This window comes from Schistocerca cancellata, chromosome 1 (genome assembly GCF_023864275.1).
Source record: "Schistocerca cancellata isolate TAMUIC-IGC-003103 chromosome 1, iqSchCanc2.1, whole genome shotgun sequence".
Lineage (NCBI taxonomy): Eukaryota > Metazoa > Arthropoda > Insecta > Orthoptera > Acrididae > Schistocerca > Schistocerca cancellata.
In genome coordinates this window covers 718,719,829-718,726,284 of record NC_064626.1, presented here as the reverse complement: position 1 = coordinate 718,726,284, position 6,456 = coordinate 718,719,829, and the positions used below count along the sequence as shown (strand labels likewise).

General features: G+C 41.7%; 1 non-coding gene across 1 annotated transcript; it reads left to right on the top strand.

The window, feature by feature from the left end:
* The first annotated feature begins 5,031 nt into the window (after window positions 1-5,031).
* On the top strand, window positions 5,032-5,104 carry Trnaa-agc (transfer RNA alanine (anticodon AGC)). The gene has a single exon. It is a non-coding gene; the product is annotated as a tRNA-Ala (tRNA).
* The last annotated feature ends 1,352 nt before the right edge of the window (window positions 5,105-6,456 follow it).

Sequence of the window (6,456 nt, the reverse complement as noted above, 5' to 3'; positions counted from 1 at the left end):
GCCGGGCAAAAGGGGCCGATGTTAGGAGGTGTCCCATGGCTTTTGTCACCTCAGTTCATGATGTAAGTTCACTCAGTACGAATGGCGGAAACCGGCTAAGCGCTGATTCGTGAGCTGCGCAATTGTCTACTGCGCATCACTGGCCCAGAGGCCATCAACACTGTCGCGGACTATGGGTAAGTACGTGTCTTGTATGGCACAGATGCAGTCTTTGATTTCATCTTCTTCCTGTGAGATAACGGCAAACTCTCTAAGGTAATTTCCATAGAAAATTCTCTGCTAGTTAACACCCTGCAAGTTTTAATTCTGCAGTCTGATTCTATACCTACAACTATGCTCCACAAGCCACCGTACGGTGTGTGGCGAAGGGTACTTTGTGCACAACTCTCACTTCCCCCTTTTCCTGCTCCAGTCGCAAACGGTTCGTGGAAAGAACGATTGTCAGTAAGCCTCCGTGAGAGCCCGAATCTCTTTAACTTCACCTTCATGGTCTTTCCGCGAGACATATGTAGCAGGGAGCAATATATTGACTGACCCTTCCAGCAAACTACGCTCTCGGAATTGTAACAGTAAACCACAGAGTGATGCAGAACACTTCTCTCGCAACGTGTGCTACTGGAGTGGGCTAAGCATCTCCGTGACGCGTTCGCGTTTGCTAAATGGACCTGTAACGAAACGTGTGGCTCTTCTTTGGATCTTCTGACGATTAATATTCAAGTATTGACATAAGAATGGTTTTGTAAGTTATCTCCTTTGTGGGTGAGCGACAGGTCCTGATGATTCTTCCAATGAATCTCAGTCTAGCGTCTGCCTTACCGCTGAACAGTTTTATATGGTCGATCCACTATAAATCGTTCCGTACACATGTACCTTGATATTTTATGGAAGTAAATGCTTCCAATGATTGTCCTGCAACCGTGTAATAGTACAGTGATGGGTCTTTCTGCCTATATATACGCAATACGTTACATTTGCTTATGCTGAAGGTCGGCTCGAACTCCACACATTAAGCGTCGATCTCCTTTGCTTTTCTCGTTCCGTTATTGTCCATTGACCAATGTAATTCTCGTTAACAAGTATAAGACAAATGGTTCAAATGGCTCTGAGCACTATGGGACTTAATATCTGCGGTCGTCAGTTCCCTAGAACTTAGAACTACTTAAATCTAAAGACATCATACACATCCATGCAGGAGAGAGGAATCGAACCTGCGACCGCAGCGGTCGCGCGGTTCCAGACTGAAGCGCCTAGAACCGCTCGGCCACAACAGCCGGCAAGTATAAGACACATGCAGTCTTCGAAAGGACAATAATTCAGATTTTACTGCTGGCTGTTTTCAGCAGTTTATCAAGGACATTATTTTAATTTCAACACTTATCGTTGCTCGTTCAGTCTTACAGGTTTAACCCCATGAGTCCCTTATGAGACACCTCGGAGCAGTAACGCAGCTTGAAGTCGGTCCATCACAGTAATAATAGTGTCTGTTCAGGTACTTCCAGTACTTTCATTAACGCTTGTAGAATTTGAAGAAGGTTGCCGTCAATTACGCTCCTCAGATTCCGCGGGTTGGCTTTGTTTGCACGTGCATCTAGTCACACATTGACCGGTGCTCCCTCTGCGCCTAGTGCTTTATTAACTCACCAGTTGTGGTTTACGACTAGATTTATTTAAAAGGTTAGCAGCAGGGATAAAAAGATGAATGCAGGAGTGTGTTTCTTTTAGCAAGCCGTTGTATCGTTGTCCAGTTTGTAGCACCGAAAATGCAGATACCTTCTGCACCATCCAAAAATTTTCGCCGATTAATATCCGTTAATAACTTGTAACGTAACACTAATTCTGAATCTGTAATCTTTATTACAGGAACTATAATAAGTAACGGAGGTAGTAGTGCATTTATTTGTGACTGTATATACTTGGTTGTAACTACAATGTAAACATTGTAAATTTGCTTGGTAATAGTCAAGGAAGTTTTATTTCAATGTATCGATAGCAACGACGAAATGCCACTAGCTCCGCTGTTGTTTATCTTTGTGTATGGAGAGTCTCTGTCGTACTGCGAACAGAGAGGAAACAGAGCAGCTTGAGTCACGAAAGAGTGCCGGAAGTCTTTGTTGGGCGCTCCTGCAGACGCAGTGTGCAGCTATCATGGCGCCAGTGTGGGCGCACCTTCGTTAACCCGTGAGTGCTGAGAACACAGTAGGGGTGGACAGTCGGAGGAAGCTGCATTTCCAACTGTTGCCTGTCCCACAATTATCCGTGGCTCCGGAGACAACTCGTGGTTCTCAACCAACAGCAGCAGCTCGGAACTGTCGTCGGCTACATTCTTCGTCGTCCGTACAGCTATAATATCGTAAGACTTAACTGACAGAGTATAACTAATATTGTACTGACATTATCTAGTGGCATTTCTTTCACAAATTTTAAGAATTTTCTTGAATGCTAACCTGCAATAGTTAAAACTTGTAGGGCACCTGTCTTGTCATTGTCCTCAGACATTACTACCAAGCAAGATCCATCTCCTTTCCATGTAATTATCGAGTGTAGTAAAAATATAAAAATTGTTTAACTATTTACTACATACTTTTGTTTGTTTCCTAATGACAGGTTTCAGTCTAAATTTTGCTGCCTTAGTAACTGTTCATCCTTGTATTGTATAGCAGAGGCTTAACGAATTTGCAACTTGGAATATTAATTTCGCTCACTTAAAGTAATGTAAAATTTCACTGGCAATACCAATAACTAAAGATATAGCACAATTTCATTTATTCTGTATTTAGCTTAGCGAGTGACCTTTGCTGATTCTGAATGAAATTTTTTGTTCTTATGTAAAAAGTAGATCAGTTGCTCGTTTGCTAAAAGTAAATTCAATTCAATCTTTAAATAATCAAAAGTAAATTGATTGCCTTGTTCTAAATTTTGCATTACGTTATGCTGAGGTTACTGAAGTCACTTTTTATGTAAAAAAGTTTCAGTTACAATCAGTTATTTAGTTAACCAGCAACTTCATTTAATTTTTCTTCCAAAATTTGTTGTTTCAAATGAAGTAACTGCAAACTCAGTGCCTTCTGATTCATTTATTTTTTCTTGAACTATTGTGTTGTGGTAAACCTTTTGTTGCAATGTCAGAGATTATTTGCTTAATTTTCTTTGGCATTGCCATTCTTAGAATTCTGGACGTTCATTGCCCTAGTGGGCTGGTGACGGTTTAGTTATGCCTTTTTTGATAATCAGTATTTCTTTGTATTAAATATTACGTGGTACCCTTTTTCCCCCTGTGTGGTTCGTGGGCGATTGCACTAAATTCCACTCATTTGAAAATTATTATCAGCATTTAGATTAGGTTTAGAATAGATTCTTCCTTCGTACACTTTACTCCTACTAACGGGTATTATTTTCCGTCGGTAACAGTAAGTAGCCTTACTCACTGTAACATTTCATGAGGCTTACGCGATCACGGTCAATTATATCACACTCTAGTAGGCCGATTAGGAAAGGGGAGGTTACAAGTTCATTAACTGAGTTGAGTTCCAACAATTCTTCATTCTTGAAATGTGTACTCTTTATCTGTTCACACTTCCTCTGTAAAACTCATGCTGAAATTGATGTTAATTGATATTAATGGGCGGTAACCTGATAATTACGTGAATAAGTAATTTATATCTTTTGATAGCAATCACTAATTTCGCTTATCTATATTTTTTGCTCAGGTTTGCCGTCTGAACGTTTCTCTCGACCGCCACAGACAGAATTGCATAACAATTAGTATTTTATTCGTCGTGACGTAGTGGGCAAAGCTTTCATAATAGTAGTATCTTGTAATATAAATTCCAGAGGCAAATGTTTCAGGCCTCAGTATTATTCTTCGTCATCTAAAGTAAACCATTCGAGACTGTGAAGTTTGACACATTCTTTCGAGCCACAGTACTCCGAAAGGAGATCTTTCACAGCAACCTGTAAGAGGCACACTTTTCCCTGATCCTACGACTCCACAGTCCTGAGTCAGCAGAATTCAAAAGATTAAGGGCAGGTAATACATCTACACGCCTTTCCCATGTTTCCTATAGCTACCACAAGCACAGACAGATATGGACAGAGGACAATCTAAAAGAAGCACTTATTGCAAGAAGACGTAATTTTTTTCCAAATCAAATTTACGCCAAGATGATTGTGAAATGTGGAAACTGTTGGCCATTGACGTCCACTATAGCCAAGTTGATAACGACAGAAATGAATAGCATCTGAAACCTACGACTTTCTAAACAAGAATGACACACAGAACAAAGACATGACTACATTACTAGTCATGTACGGCGGAAAGGCACTATTACAGTTGATGTACAGATATTTCTAAATGCTCATCCATCGTGATTACGCCTCCGTACCTGAGCGGTGAGCCTGTCGTGAGGAGGACTGGGGTTTATTTCCTCGTACTGGCAGGGACGATAGGCACAGAGTGCGAACAGCCTCCTGAGGCCCATTGAGGAGTTACTTGAATGCTTACCGGCTCCAAGCTCTGGAAAGCTTACAATAAACGGGAGAGCGGTATGACCAACTCACGACCCTCCAAACAGCATATAAATGCCAATGGCATAGGATGACCCGGCGTTCAGTCGACAACGCAGGGTGCTCTGGGCACCATCAGAGGCTTACTTTAAAAATTAAAAAAAAAACGCTGATTAGGGATATAAACTTGGTAATCCAAGAAATTATCGTGGATGCTCACCGAGACCGATGAAAAAAAAAATACAGAATGACTTCACTCAATGTCTGACGACCATCTTCAACTCCATCGGTTCACACTGGTTCATATTAACTGTACTCTCGAGACCGCAGTTTGGTACCATCTTTTATCAGAGCTTCTAGTTGTGAAGACGTGGAGGCTGAAGTTATGCATGCGCTGCGCGTGGCCGAACTTTCGCCGCAGCGCTCGGGCACAGTTCTGCTGGTAGCAGCTACAGGTATGCGTGGTCGGGCGGGTAGCCAAAGGCGCTGACCTGGAAAAGACACCACTGAGGCCTCACGATACTGTCTGGGGGCGTAGCTCAGATGGTAGAGCGCTCGCTTAGCATGTGAGAGGTACCGGGATCGATACCCGGCGCCTCCAGAACTATTGTTTTGTCATATCCCTAATCTCTAGGAGTGCATCCTGCATTTTGGTAATTTTTCTGTTCCAATTTTTCAGACTGTTTACTAATAATAAAGCTGTGGTTGAGCAATTAAGTTGCTTTTGTTCGTCATAGATATGGCTCGACCATTGAGGGACAGGCCATAACAAATATATTCTGTTTAAAACAGTGCTGATACTGGCTGAAATATAATCTGAAGCTTGTAAGTTGCTTCTAACACTGTACTGTTTTAATGGAGGGCTACACTGTCTATCTTCAGTAATTAGGAATTCTGTAGCAAACAGCAATTATGGTGTGCCACTTCGATTCCTGTGGCACGTACTAACTCAGTTCTGTACTTGGGCACGTCACTTTCCCGTGGATCAGTGATTCCTGACCTTGCTGAGATCATTACTCCTGCCTGCAATCATATATTAGCTAGTACATCGGCCCCCATCGTCGCCCCCCCCCCTACCCCCATCCCCTCCATGTCCCTCCTGCGTCACTCACATTGGCACCTAACTAAACTTTAAAATGAAAACGAATTCTCTTCGAACCCTTCTATTTTTAAAATGACGAAACATTATTGATATTTACTTTTTGTGAGTGTTTTGTTAGACTACGGTCTAAAGATTTGATGAGTCAGTTGCTTACTGCTTATTTCTAACAACTGTTTTTGTATATGGTTTGTTCTCAGTCAGCGCACATCATATGTCGTTCCCAGTCCATTCCTTTCGTTGTTGTTTTCGTTCCCGTCACTGTCAAAAATCTGCTATCGCTTCTGTGGATCTTGAATGTCACGATTTTTTTTCCATGCGATGAGTTCGAAAACTGTGTGTACGTGTGAGTGTGTGTGTGTGTGTGTGTGTGTGTGTGTGTGTGTGTGTGTTAGAATGAATGACGAAGCAATTCCTGGAACATTGTGAGTACCACCCAAAACTCCTCAGATAAGACAGCTAGCTATCCACAGTGAGGGTAGATACTTGTTAGAAAACATGCTCCCTCTGAACCATCCCTCTCACTAGCGCACCATGCACTTCCATTTAAAATCAACAAAGTTAAAATGCATGCACTTTCCATACTGCTTGTAAATCATTTAATTTCTGGACATAACTTCAGAAATGGCAAAAACTGAAAGACTTCAGGCTGCTAATTCTTTGTGTCTGCCCACTGCAACTAATAATAATTAGTAGCACTAATAATAATAATAATAACAATGTGTACATCATAACTCTGCAATCCACAGTTAAGAGCATCGCAGAGGGTTCTTCGAACCACCTTCAAACTACTTCTCTACGGTTCCACACTTAAATCTGTCTGTAAGAGCTCTGATTTCTCTTATTTTACTACA